Source organism: Grammomys surdaster, unplaced genomic scaffold (assembly GCF_004785775.1).
Source record: "Grammomys surdaster isolate TR1022 unplaced genomic scaffold, NIH_TR_1.0 125739, whole genome shotgun sequence".
Lineage (NCBI taxonomy): Eukaryota > Metazoa > Chordata > Mammalia > Rodentia > Muridae > Grammomys > Grammomys surdaster.
The window spans coordinates 437,921-451,533 of NW_021620571.1; positions in this window are offsets into that span (position 1 = coordinate 437,921).

The window sequence follows — 13,613 nt, forward strand, 5'->3', positions numbered from 1 at the left end:
CTATAGCAGGAAGCATGGCAGCCTACAGGCATGGTGCTAGAGGAATCAAGAGTTCTACATCTTGATCTGAAGGCAGCCAAGAGGAGACTGTCTTCCATACTGGGCAGAGCCTGACTAAGCACAGGAGGCCTCAAAGCCCAGCTACACAGTGACACACTTTCTCCAACAAAGCCACACCTCCTCCAATAAGGCCACACCTCCTAATATTGTCACTCTCTATGCCCAAGCATTCAAACACACGAATTTATGGGGGCCAAACCTATTCAAACCACCACATCGGGCATAGTGACTGTCTTAGAGTTTTACTGCTATGAAGAAACACCATGACCAAGGCAACTCTTACAAGGACAACATTTAATTGGGGCTGGCTTATAGGTTCATTCCATTATCGTCAAAGGTAGGAACATGGCAGCATCCAGGCAGGCATGGTGCAGGAGGAGCTGAGAGTTTACGTCTTCATCTGAAGGCTGCTAGGAGAAGATAGGCTCCAAGCAGCTAAAATGAGGATCTTAAAGCTCACACGCACAGTGACACGCCCACTCTACAAGACCACACCTGGTGCAATGCCCTGGGCCAAACTTATACAAACCTCACAGTTACCCACACCTTTAATTCCAGCATTTGGGAGACAGAGGCAAGTGGTTCACTATGAGGATTTTTTTCTTTCTTTTTTTTTTTTTTTTTTTTTTGGTTTTCAAAACAGAGTTTCTCTGTGTAGCCCTGGCTGTCTTGGAACTCACGCTGTAGACCAGGTTAACCTCAAACTCAGAAATCCACCTGCCTCTGCCTCCTCACTCTGAGTTTGAGGCCAACCTCATCTATACAGAGAATTTTAGGATGCTCAAACTCCTGGACTCTATCTCAAAAACAATAATAACGAAAGAAGAAATTAAAGAAAAGAACAATTAAACTAGACCTAGTGGTTTAAGCCTGTAAACAAAACAAAACGAAAAAGAAATCTTGGACCAAAAATAATGGTTTAAGTTTGTAATGGGAACAAATGTTTCAATGTCTGAACAGTCCCATCTCTCCAGGGGGTGGGTGGGGGTAGTTGTTCCTTTGTGAATCTGGTTCTAGTTTTTATTTATTTGTTTTGTTGGTTGGTTTTCTGTGTATTTTGTTTTGCTTTTAAAACAGGGTCATGAAAACAATTCTGCAGAACAGAAGGAAGGAGGGATGGAATCTTACTTGATTAGTGTGAGCACTCCTTCTGTTATAAGAACTGCATAATAACCAAACAAACATCCTTAATAGCAAGGTAAACTGTTCTAACTCAGAAAGAACCAGAGAAAGAAGGAGAGGCTAGGATAGAAAAGCCACAGGGGCTTGGAGGTTAAAACAAAACAAAACATGAGCTGAGCATGATGATGCACACCTGTAATCCTAGCACTTGGGAGGCAGGGACAAGTGGATCTTTATGAGTTCAAGGCCAACCTGGTCTACATAGGAAACTCTAGACCCAGTCTCAAAAGAAAAAGAAAAGAAAAAAGAAAAGAGAAGAATGAGAGGATATGGTAAGACACTCATTGGCAGTTCTGAATGTGAAAGAACTGGAGAGTAGCAAAGATGTGTGTGTGTGTGTGTGTGTGTGCGTGTGTGTGCGTGTGTGTGCGTGTGTGTGCATGTGTGTATGTGTGTGTGCGTGTGTGCGTGTATGTGTGTGTGCGTGCATGTGTGTGCATGTGTGTGCATGTGTGTGCATGTGTGTGTGTGTGTGCATGTGTGTGCATGTGTGTGCATGTGTGTGCATGTGTGTGTGTGTGTGCATGTGTGTGCATGTGTGTGCATGTGTGTGCATGTGTGTGTGTGCGTGTGTGTGTGTATGTGTGTATATGTGCATGTGTGTGTGCCTGTGTGTGTGCGTGTGTGTTTGTCAGAGCTGATAAATGGTCTACTACTCAGCTAACCCTGGGCTGGTTAGTTTTGTCCATTTGACACAAACTAGATCACTTGGGAAGAGGTAACAGCACATAAGAAAATGCTTCCATCAGATTGGCCTACAGGCAAGTCTGTGGAGCGTTTTCTTCATTAACGATTAATATGAGAAGGCCCAGCCCACTGTGGATGGTCTCACCCATGGGTAGGCGGTCATGAATGGATAAGAAAGCAGGCAGAGCGATCCAATAAGGAGCTAGCAAGTAAGCAACTTTACTCAGTGCCTCTGTTCCAGCTTGAGTTCCTGTCCTAACTTCCTTCAATGATGGACTGTGATCCAGACATTTCAGCTAAAATAAACCCTTTCCTTCCCAACTTGCTTTTGATCATGGTTTTTATTACAGCAACAGAAAACAGAAGATGACAATGCCCAGCCCAGTGAGAGATCTTGTCTTCAAAGTCTCAGTTCTGATGTTTGATTTCTTTGGGCTGCTTAATTCAGGACATTTACTAAAAGCATATTATCTGAAAGTTTCTAATGCACAAGCATTTGCCTAAGTATGCATGGGGCTTCTCACACTAACCTGTCCTTTGTCAATCAAATGTTCTAAGTCTAGATCTAAGATAAAAAGAGTGGGAAGGATTGCCCTTTTTCACTTACATAGTGTGGGACAGGATGGGCAGGAAAGGGTTGGCCAAAGCCCACAAAGGGCATAAGGGAAGGCTCTCATAAAAGAGAGCCGAGATTTCTCCATAAGTATGACATTCTCAGGATGAATGCTACAAAGTGACAGTAAGGATACTGTTCTCCAGATGAATGCTACAAAGTGACACTGTGCAACTGAAAACAATGAATTGCTCCCTCCGTTGCTGCAAAGCCAATAAGCTTAACCATCAGATAAAAGATAGAAGGAAGAGTTACTGTTTACACCAAGTAAGGAGCATGCTGGAAATAATTCTCAAAGTAACACCTGCCTAAATAAGAAAGCAAAAGGCTTATGTTGGGACAAATTATACATACTCATATAGAAAAGAAGAAGCCACATTTCTGACCATGCTCAGTTCAAGGCCATACGTTTTTATGCTAAGTGAACTGTTTAGGAGGTGTAAACTCTGGTGGAAATAGGCTCTGCCTACATATAAGCCTGCATGCCAGAAGAGGGTGCCAGACCTCGTTCATTATAAATGGTTGTGAGCCACCATGTGATTGCTGGGAATTGAACTCAGAACCTCTGGACTTCTGTAATAAAAGTCAATGCTCTCAACCTCTGAGCCATCTCTCCAACCCTGTTACTTGGCATTCTTTTCCTACTATTCTGATGAAATACTTTGACAAAGGCAACTTAAGGGGGAAAGTGTTTACTCCGTCTCTCCAATCAAAGACTCAGTCTGCCATGTTGGGGCAGCCAAGGCAGCAGAAGCTTGGAGCAGTCCCTCACATCTCATCCTCAATATAGAACAGACTAATGAATGCATATTTTTATGTTTAGCCACCTTTGTACACTTTTACTGTCTGGGATCCCAGCCAAGGAATGGTGCTGTCCACAGTGAGAGGATCTTCCCAACGAAATTAACCCAATCAAGCTGGAGAGATAGTTCAGTGATGAAGAGTATTGGTTGCTCCTTCACAGAACAGGATTTGATTCCCTGTACCTACACGGCAACCATCTGCAACTCCAATTCCAGGGGATCTGATGCCGTCTTCTGGATCCTGCAGGCACCCAGCACATACATGTATACATACATGCATACATGCATAAAATATACTCATACACATAAAATATTTCTTAATGAACTGAAAGTTTTTACTTTATGTGAATAGGTGTTTTGTCCACATATATGTCTATGTACTACATGTGTGCATGCAATACCCATGGAAGCCAGAAGAAGGTGTCAGAACTCCTGGACCTAGAGCTACAATGGTTGTGAGGCACCATGTAGGTTTTGAGACTGGGACCTGGACCCAGCTCTCCAGCTCCCAAAGCTAAGAGTTTAAATAAGAAATGGATGGGTGGAAGGATTGGCAGTCGGACGGAACAGATAGGTTAACTAACATACACCCGCCCCTCCTCCTCTTCCAGCAGTCTGAAGTGTTAACTAGAACAGTGACTTCAGGTCAGAGACAGCCTGTGCCAATCTGTCTTTCAGAGTCCGTAGCCACACTGGTCCCTGGCATCTGAAGTATTTCTAAACCTCTGCGGGAGAGATGATGAGTCAAGCTAGGCTCCAGGGGACTGAGTAGAATGTCCTTTAAAAGAAACCTGATGCTTTCCCTGAGACAGATAAACTTCCCATCAAATTGCAGCATGCCCGCCACAGCTGGGGGTGGGTAAAGAATCCAGTCCTCAAAGCCCTGAGACTGAATTTTACTGAAGGAGCATTTTTCTCCATCCCAGTAGGAAGCAAAACCACCTAAGGACCTGGACCTGGATATCTTCCACTGGCACTTTAGGAACTACAGGAAGAAGTCCAGGCATGCTTCACCACCAGCTGCGAACTCTTTGCTCTGGGTCCTGAGTGAGGGCTTTGTGAATGGGTCCTACCAGGCCCAATCCTTAGGAGGGAGGAGAAATACAAACAGACATTTAATAAAGTTGAAAGCTGCTCCCGGGCTTGGCCTGTCGTCCCCAGTAAGCTGTAGAAAGGTCCCAACCTTCCTGATGCCCAGTTGCAAGCCAAAGCCTGTTTCCTTGCCCACTGTTAGCTCAGCATCCTCGAAGGGCTCCAAGCTGAGCACTCTTATTCCATTCTTGCAAGCTGCCAGGCTCTGTCGAATCAAAAGGAGCCTCTATGATTAGTTTTTAGGTTGAACTGCTGTACTTCCATCTTTCCTTCTCCCTAAGCACAACCTATTGAAGTCGTACATAGTAGTTTATGTCTATGGTCCCAGAACTTGGAAGACTAAGGTGGGTGGGAGAACTGTGAATTGGAAGGCAACTTGGGATACAAAGCAAGGCCCTGACTTTAATAAAATAAAATTACAGCAAAGCAAAAAAAAAAAAAAATTGTATCAATTTCTCAGGATTTCGTACCAAAGTAGCTTTCCAGTAGTGTTTTGTTTTTGTTTTATTGTCCTCCCCCCCTCCCTTTCTCCTGACCAGCACCACACACACACACACACACACTTCTACCTAGCTCTCCTGTCCTTCCTCTCACCTCACCCCCTATCCCATCAGAGTGAAAATAATGAGCCCTCTAGCTTAACAGATTAGTAGCCTGCCTCTCCCTAGGCCAGTAGGTCTGCATGGTCCCACTTAAAAATTTAGGATGAAAGCAAGGCTCATGAATCAAGTACCTACCACACAAGTGTAGGATGGAAGTTCAGGTCCCCAGATCCATGTTTGCCCAGGTGGAATGGGCAAGCCTGACTGTAATTCCACCCTTGAGAGATGCAGACAGGAGAATCCCAGAGCAAGCCGGTTATGAAACTACCAAGCTCTGAGTTTGCTTGAGAGACCCTGCTCAATGAGTGAGCGGTTAATAGATTCATCAAGGATGAATCCTGGCATAAAACTTGGGCTACCTCATACATGTGGATAGACACACTTGCATGCACACCCGAATACATGTGCCAACAGCAAAAACATGCATCCACATGACACACACACATTCATGAAAATAGATAAAAGAGAAAACGTATTTAGATGTTCAGGGGTGTTAGGTTGTTGTGGTGGTGGTTCATTCACAAGAAAGACCATAATAGATATGTAGTCTTTAAATAGGATTCTGTGTGAGGTGAGGTCACACAGCTGACATTCAGATCTCTCTGGAGATGGGCATGGTGGCGTATACCTGTAATTCTGATGCTCAAGAAGAGGGCAAATTCCAACACACACACACACACACACACACACACACACACACGAATCCTGCTTAGCCAGACTCAGGAAATGGCCTACATTTTCTCACCTATAAAATCAGGGTGGTAGTGCTGGTTAAATTAGTATATCCCTGTGGAGGGCTCGGTGTGAAGCCCGGTACAAAGGCTTCCTCCTGCGCCTCAGAGTGGCACCCCGCCATCCCCTGCCAATCCTGAAATCACAGAGCCCCCATCTTGTCTTTAAAATGTGTTGGGGCATCATTTATCTGCAAACACGTCTGTTTGATTTCAAACGAAAATGCTTTGGGGTTGCATGAAAAACAAAACACAACCAGAGGAAAAGGAGATCGGCTGACAGACACGTTGTTAGTAAACAGCAAAATATTTCTGAAGGCTAGATGCAGAGTTTAGATGCTAAACGGTTCAAATAGACAGACTTTTGATACAGAAGACACGACAGCCAGACGACATTTCTGAGAATGTAATTAATAACCGGAAACTTGAATTTCCCCTTCCCTCCCACCAGCACTCAGCACTCTGCTTGCTGTGAGCCGAAGGCCTTGTTGCCATCCATTCATGGAATCCCTGTCCAATCCCGACCACTCCCATAAGTCATCAATGATACTGTAAGTTAAATACTAAATTATTCATGCAAATAAAGTGAAGAGAGCCAAATGCAAAAGCTTCCTGTCAGGGATGCTGGCTGTTCATTCAGCTGTTGGAAAAAAGGAGAGAGATTAAGACCAAACCAAGATTCATAATCCAAATCGACGTTGTGGCTACGGGGCCTCCAGAGTTCCGAGGAAGGGAAGCAGACACTATGGCTGGACTTTCACAACCAGAAGAGATAGTCTGGACCAGAGGAGTCAATCTGCATGTTTTTCTCTTTCTAGAAGCTGTGGGAAAGGCCCCAAGAGGAATGAAGCAGTCCTTTATCCTCTTTACCAAGCGCTGGAGAAGTTGGACTGCTTCAAGCTTAACCCTTCATCTCCCGAAGGCCAGAGAGCAAGCCCTGAGAAGGCCACATCTTCAACAGGACTCTTTCTGCCCTCCAAGGATAGCTCTTCGGGGTAGGGCCTCACAGGCCAAAGGCAGTTCCAGGGATAAGTTGAGGGTCTACTCAAGAAAGAGAGTCAGTTCTTCAGCTCAGGAGTTCCTTCCTCCATTGAGGTGTCCTTGTCATGCACTGCCTCGGTGCCAGGCTCCACCTTCAGCTCTCCTCCGTCGGGGTGCTCTCCAGGTTTCTGGGCCTCCTCTACTACTTCTGTGCCCTTGCTGGAATGGCATCCCATTTTCCAGGGACAGAGGGCCTGGTGCTCTCAGACCTATCAACAGGAGTAAGGGTCGTCTGATGGATAGAGCTTCAGAGACCAGAGCTAAATAACCCTTCCCCAGACCAGTTGTTGCAAAGAGCTGTTAGGGTTTCTATGGCCGCAGGAGACACACCCCTTGGCCACCTCTGGGAGGGAGGCGGGTCTTGGAACACTGCCCTTGCAGCTAACCGGGTAAATTCAAGCTCTCCACCCCACTCTTTTTCTTTAGGGGACTTCCTGTAGTCTTTAATTTCTTTATAGATCACCTACCATCTCTGCTACCACCTAGTTACAGGTAAACATCAGCCTACACCTTCACAGAGAAAGCAGTTACCAGACAATAAGGCGTGGCCTCCTTTCTTGTCCGGGGCACATCCAGTCCTGGGCTTCAGCGATTCCCTGCTTGGAGGCCAGTCGAAACTATTTTAGAATGTCTGCAACCATGGATTCCCAGGGTTACCCGAACATATAGCTGGGTGGGGCTCTGTGCCAAGTTAAGCTCACTTTCTTAACGGGTTTATAATTCTGACACGTAGCATCTATTACCTAATTGAATAGTATAGTATTCAGCTATCCATTTAACAGATGGGGACACAGAGGCACAGCAAGATGGAATAGTCTAGTTACTAATGGCCACAGACTAACCAAGCTGAAAGTTAAACCCATGTCAGCTGGCTTTGCTCTTTAACACAGAGCCTCCATCAGCCGACTGACAGACCACAAACAGTCCTCCCTGCTCAACCTCCAAGTAGCACCACAGAACATGGCTCCCTCTATAACTTTGCTAGATCTGTATTTTAAAGCTCGTGTTAGGCTATTCTCACACACTGCCTCAGATGTCTTAGACTGAGCAGGCTGTTGCTGAAAAGTTTATCGGCTTACTTGGTTTTTTGTTGTTGTTTTGTTTTGGGGAGGGTTGTTGTTGCTTTGTTTTTGTTTTTGTTTTTTGGGGTTTTTTTTGTTTGGTTGGTTGGTTTTTTTCCCCTGTGGTTCTAAGGATGGCTCACCCTCTTGCATGCTGGGTAAAGCTCCTCATGCTGAGCAACACCTCCCCCACCACCCCAGATTTTGTCATTGTTCTTTTAATCTGGGGTGCACAGCATTATTAATTAAATGGGAAATGTCCTAAACCGGCTCATGTACTTGAGCACCCAGTCCCAGCTGATGACTTGTTTGGGGAGATTATGGAATCTTTGAGATACAGGGCTTCCCTGGAAGATGTGTACACTACTAGGGGTGGGTCTTAAGGTTAGAGCCAACCCTGCTTCCATTCCTGCTCTCTACAGCTTGATCCACACAAGATATGAGGGGCCTCTACCAAACATTTCTTCCATCACAAACCTCATGACTTCCTCACCTCAAAGTACTGAGACTGTGAGACAGACTAACTCCATCCTTCTATATGTTGCTTTTGTCAAGTAGCTTGTCACAGGGATGAGAAGAATAGCTAACACGGACAGCACAGGTTTTTGAAGCAGTGGGTGAGCTTGCATGCAGGCATTTCCTGAGCGAAGTCCAGTAGCTAGCAATCATGTTCAGGATTCCCGAGCTCTGCAGTTTACTGTTGGTTTATTGTCTAATCCATTTCTAACTATAACAAGGGCACCAAAACCATTTTCTTCCCTTTCTCTTTCTCATTTTTTTTTTTTTATTTTATGTCTATGAGTGTTTTGCTTGGATGTACCACATGCAGCCTGGAACTGGAATTCTGGGTGGTCTTGAGCCACAGAGAGGGAGCTGGGAATTGAGCTTGCAAGAGCAGTAAAACAGTCAACCACTAGGCTACTTCTCCTGCCTCAGGGCTTCTTAGTTCTGACCCAACTCCCAGGAAGCTGGAAGGAAGATAATCAAGTCTAAGAAGCAGCTTCTCAGAGAAGCACAGCGTTTACTAAGATTCTTGGCTGACTCCTTGCATGGCTACCAAGAGTGACTTCAAGTCCGATGCAGTGTGGAGGGCAGATGTATGCTCCCTTAGATACCTTACAGAAATTCTCCCGATATTCCTCACAACCCCTGAAGTCCTGTGAGGAAATCCTATGATGGAATCCTATGTTAATCCTCCCCTAGAGTCAAAATCAAGTCTGTAGTGGTCAGGTCAGTTGCACCAGATTTGAGATCATGAACTTGAGCAGCCAGCCCACTTCTACAAACTCTAGACTTGCTACCTCCAAAGCTCACTATCTGATCTCCCACCCAGGCCCTTCTGCCTGTGCCAATCAGTAGCTTCCTCCATCTCTGGGGCTGGTAATTCACTGATCTAAAAGAATGTGGCAAAAGCTTCTCTGTAAGTCACCTTGCTCTGAGTCAGTTTCTTGGCAGTTGGCAGAGTGACAGGAAGACGCTGTGATGTTCTCTGTTTACTCTGACATACATATGCCAAAACAGACTTCAGGAGGGACAGAGTGGAAGAGGGAACTTCATTTAAGGCAAACTTGCATTTGGAAACTAGAATCGCAAGCCAAAGAACCTCTCCAGATTGACTATACTGATCATAGGCGATCCCAAGAGGCAGGCAGCACAGACACTCACTGAGAAAAGGCTTTGTGTGTTTAGATGCCTCTCAGGGAAGAATACACAGGGCCCTTGGCCAAGTAAACAGGGCTAAATATCTTGGCACACCTGGTTACTTGCGACCATTTATATCGTCTAAGTACTAAATTAGCTTTCATTCAAAAGTTCTTGAGAAACTCAAGACAGTAGCACTCTAAGTGAGAAATAAGGTTTGCATCCTGCACCACACTGAACCTCTTCCAGATATGGATTTGCCTCTGATGGAGACTATCATTTGCTAGTCTGTTAGCTGGTCTGGCATTGGGGACATTGCCAAACAGCTGTTGAGCTGAGCCAATGGTTCAGCCAATGGCTGGGGGATGTGATAACCTCCTTCCTAGCCAGGAGCAGTGGTCCATGCCTCTAATCCTGGTACTCAGGAAGTTAAGGCAGAGGAATTTTTTAAGTTCCAAACCAGCCTGGGCTATGTAGCCAGACTATCTTGAAAATCCAAGAGCAAGGCTTGCAGCTCAGCAGACCCCGTGGTTTCTCACCCAGTATATGCAGGACTCTGTGTTTTATCATCCATGATGAAGAACAGGTAGAGGAAGAGGATATTGTGGCCTCTGGACTGCTTGAGGTTAACAATCAGGAAAGGTTATACATAAACAGGGTGCTGTAGTCCTGGTGGTTGGCTGTGATGGCTTTTATAGCAAGATTTCTACATAAACACGTTCTTCGTTGGCTTTGTCCACAGCAGCTGCTGAGTAACTCCCTTTATCTCTTCCCCCTCCCCCTCAGACCTTTGTAATAAATTTAAAACATCTCAGGACTTGTCTTTTATCAATACCATCAGCACACACACACACATACAGAGAGAGAGAAAGAGAGAGAGACAGACAGACAGACAGAGACAGAGACTTAAAGAGAGAGACACAGAGAGAAACCCTGAGAGAGAGATTGATTAGAAAATATAGTAACAATATCTTGATAGGATGAGGCTGTGGCTGGAACCAGTCCTATACTGATAGTAACCCAAAGGGCTAAAGCACTTGAGAAAATGTTGGGCAGTTTCTTATAAACACACACTAACACAGGGTGTTTACCTGCAGTGCCGACTGGCCGGCCATCACAAGAGGAACTTACATAGCACACATCGTTTTTCTTATGGTTCTGGAAGATGAAGGGCGTGTTAGTGGTGCCGGATCCTATGGTTTATCAGAGTTCTTTTCCTACGTTTACAAAAGCCTCTTTTCTATCCTGAGCACTCTCATGCTCTCTGAAACTCACTTGGAACTCACTGCGTGGACCAGGCCCATCTCAAGCTTGTAAGAATCCTCCTGCCTCTGCCTCTGCAGCACTGGGATTGTGGAAATGCACCATCATGTCCTCCTAGGACCTTAGTGGGAGCTTTGAACTCAGCTCTTCCTGCCTTGGGTTCTGAGAACTAGGATTATAGGCCTGTACTCCCTGCTCAACCTTCGTTTTATTTACTTAGTACTTATGTCTTTTTCTGTGTGCATGCTAAGCTGAGCTACAGCCCCAGCTCCTAGCTCTGCTTCATCACAAATGTCCAAAGTTTGATTTTAGGGGCTGTGTAGCTTACAGACCCTGAACACGTCACTCTCGAAGAGACTTGGTGCTGGAGGCAGAGGCAGCTTGATGCAGAGAATTGCCCCACAGCTATGACTGCAGGTCAGGACAGCAGCTGAGTCCATGCACACACTAGGGTTCCTCTGTCTTCTGTTCTCTCCTGGGGCTGGCTCCCACTGGCCAAACTTAGCTGGAAGCCAAGGAGCATAGAAACCTTTATTCCCTGTTGAGGTCAGCCTTAAGGATACAGAAGAATGGACTGCAGCTGTGAAGAGAGATGCCAGACATCCAGCAAATTAGCAAATCCACCTGGATTCTGTTCTCAGTGTCATGGACTCTGTCAGGGGAGACAACATCCTTCCAGAAAAGTCTACTGAATGACAGAATACAAGAAGCATTTTAACATGAAAAATAAGTCACTGTGGAAAAGAGGGACAGGAACATTTAAGTTGGTCCTATAAGGGTAGGCAGGATGTTAGCTAATAGAAGAGAAAGAACATCCAGGCCAAAATAAAAAACTGGATCTTTGTCCTCCAAGAACTATGTCCAAAAGTAAAAAGACACATGGGGATACAGCTCAATGACAGAGCATGACAGGAGCCTAAGGTTCAGGCCCTGGTAGGAAGAAAACAAAGCAAGAAGACAAAAGCCAGCTTGGTGGTGCATGTCTATAATCACAGCACTTGGGAGGCAGAGGCAGGAGGATTTCTGGGAGTTCAAAGTTGGCCTGGTCTACTTAGTAAATCCCAAGCCAGTAGCAGCTATAAAACAAGACCTTGCCTCCAAACAACAGGAAGGGAGGGAGAGGAAGAGGGAAAGAGGATATAGAAGGAGAGGAAGGAACAAATTACTTCCTAGAGTCCGCCAGGGTGATTCTGCCCTCTAGTCTCTGATGCAGCTGCCTGCTCCTCTCAGGAGCCTGAGGCAGGAAGGTCACAAATGCTGGGCCTGCCTGAACAGCTTAGGAGACCTTGTCTCAAAAAAAAAAAAAAAGTCTCAGCTGTGGTTTTCTTGCCTGGCTCACATGAGGCCTTGGGTCAGTCTCAAACTACTGGTTCATCTATAATCACAGCTGGGCACATCTGTAACAGTGTATCCAGACAGGATTAACAAAGGGAAGGAGGAGGCGCTCTGGATGTGAACAGTAGTCACTGGAGCAGGCATCTCAGTCTGATCACGAAGGGAAAAAGGCAAAAACTAGCTGAGCATTGCCATTCACCTTTGCTTCCTGACCATGGATACCACACGACTGGCCACATCACAGCCCTTCTGCCATGCTGCCCCTGCCGTGATGGACTACACTGAAAGAGGAAGTGAAGTCAGGACGGAAGACAGGGAGGAAACAGAAGTGCAGAGACCATCTGGAGAAAACCGCTACTCACGGTTATCTGGTAAAAACAGCTGTCAGTAATTATCCCATTTTACAGAAAGGTGAGATAGCGTGACATCGACATTCCTTATCTGCCTCTGGAAACATGCCTGGCCACAAGAAAGGAATTTCTCCTTTGATCTCAGTCTAGAGATCCCCTAAGGCTGATAGAAAGATAAGTCCCGTCATCTAGGTAGTCTCTGGAAATAAAGCTGGAAAGCCTGGTGCAGTTGCTCAGTTGCAGAGCCCATCGACAGAATAAACTCCTTGGTCCTCCATTCCATTTCTGCTGGCAAGCAGAGCAGCTTCCCTCTGCCAAAAACACCTTAAACCATGAGACAAGTTAACCCTTCCTTAAGCTCCCCAGGTATATTTTATTACACCAAGAAGAGAAATAAATAATTCACCCCAGAACAACAACAATAATGACAGAAAAAGACGGGAAGGAGGAAGGGAAGAGGAGGAGGAGGAAGGGGAAGAGGAGGAGGGAGAGGAGGAAAAGGAAGAGGAGAGAGAGGAGGGAAAGGGGAGGAGGAGAAGGAAGAGGAGGGGGAGGAAGAAGAAAAAGAAGGAGGAGGAAGAGGGCAAGAAGGAGAGAGAGGGAGGGAGAGAGGGAAGGGAAGGAAAAAGGAGAGTAATTCCTGACCTAGAACTCAGAATAGTTCTGTGAAGTGAGCTTGGGATTGAAGGCCACTTCTAAGTTGTACCTTCTGCAAGACCTTCAGCCCTTGCTTAAAATCTCAGTTGGTTTCCTCATCTGTAGAATGTGCTAGTAATAACTGTGTCTTAGACCTTAGGAATGAGTTAATGAAGAAATTCAGTTGCAGCCTGCCATTGGACCTTCTAACATATGAAAGAAAAAGCATTTTTAAAAGGGATGCGGTTTGTGATCCAGTCAACCCCCATGACCTGAGTTTGGTCCCTGGGATCCACATGGTAGGAGAACTTCCACATATTACTCTTTGACTTCCACGTACACACCGTGTCTGTTTGTGCATACACACACAATAAATAAATGTAACTAAAACAAAAGTTAAACGGGAAAGTCTTTGCAGGTACAGCATCTGTGTCAGTTACCTGTCTTGTTTCTGTGACTATAGCAATTTAAGGAAGGAAGGAAGGAAGGAAGGAAGGAAGGAAGGAAGGAAGGAAG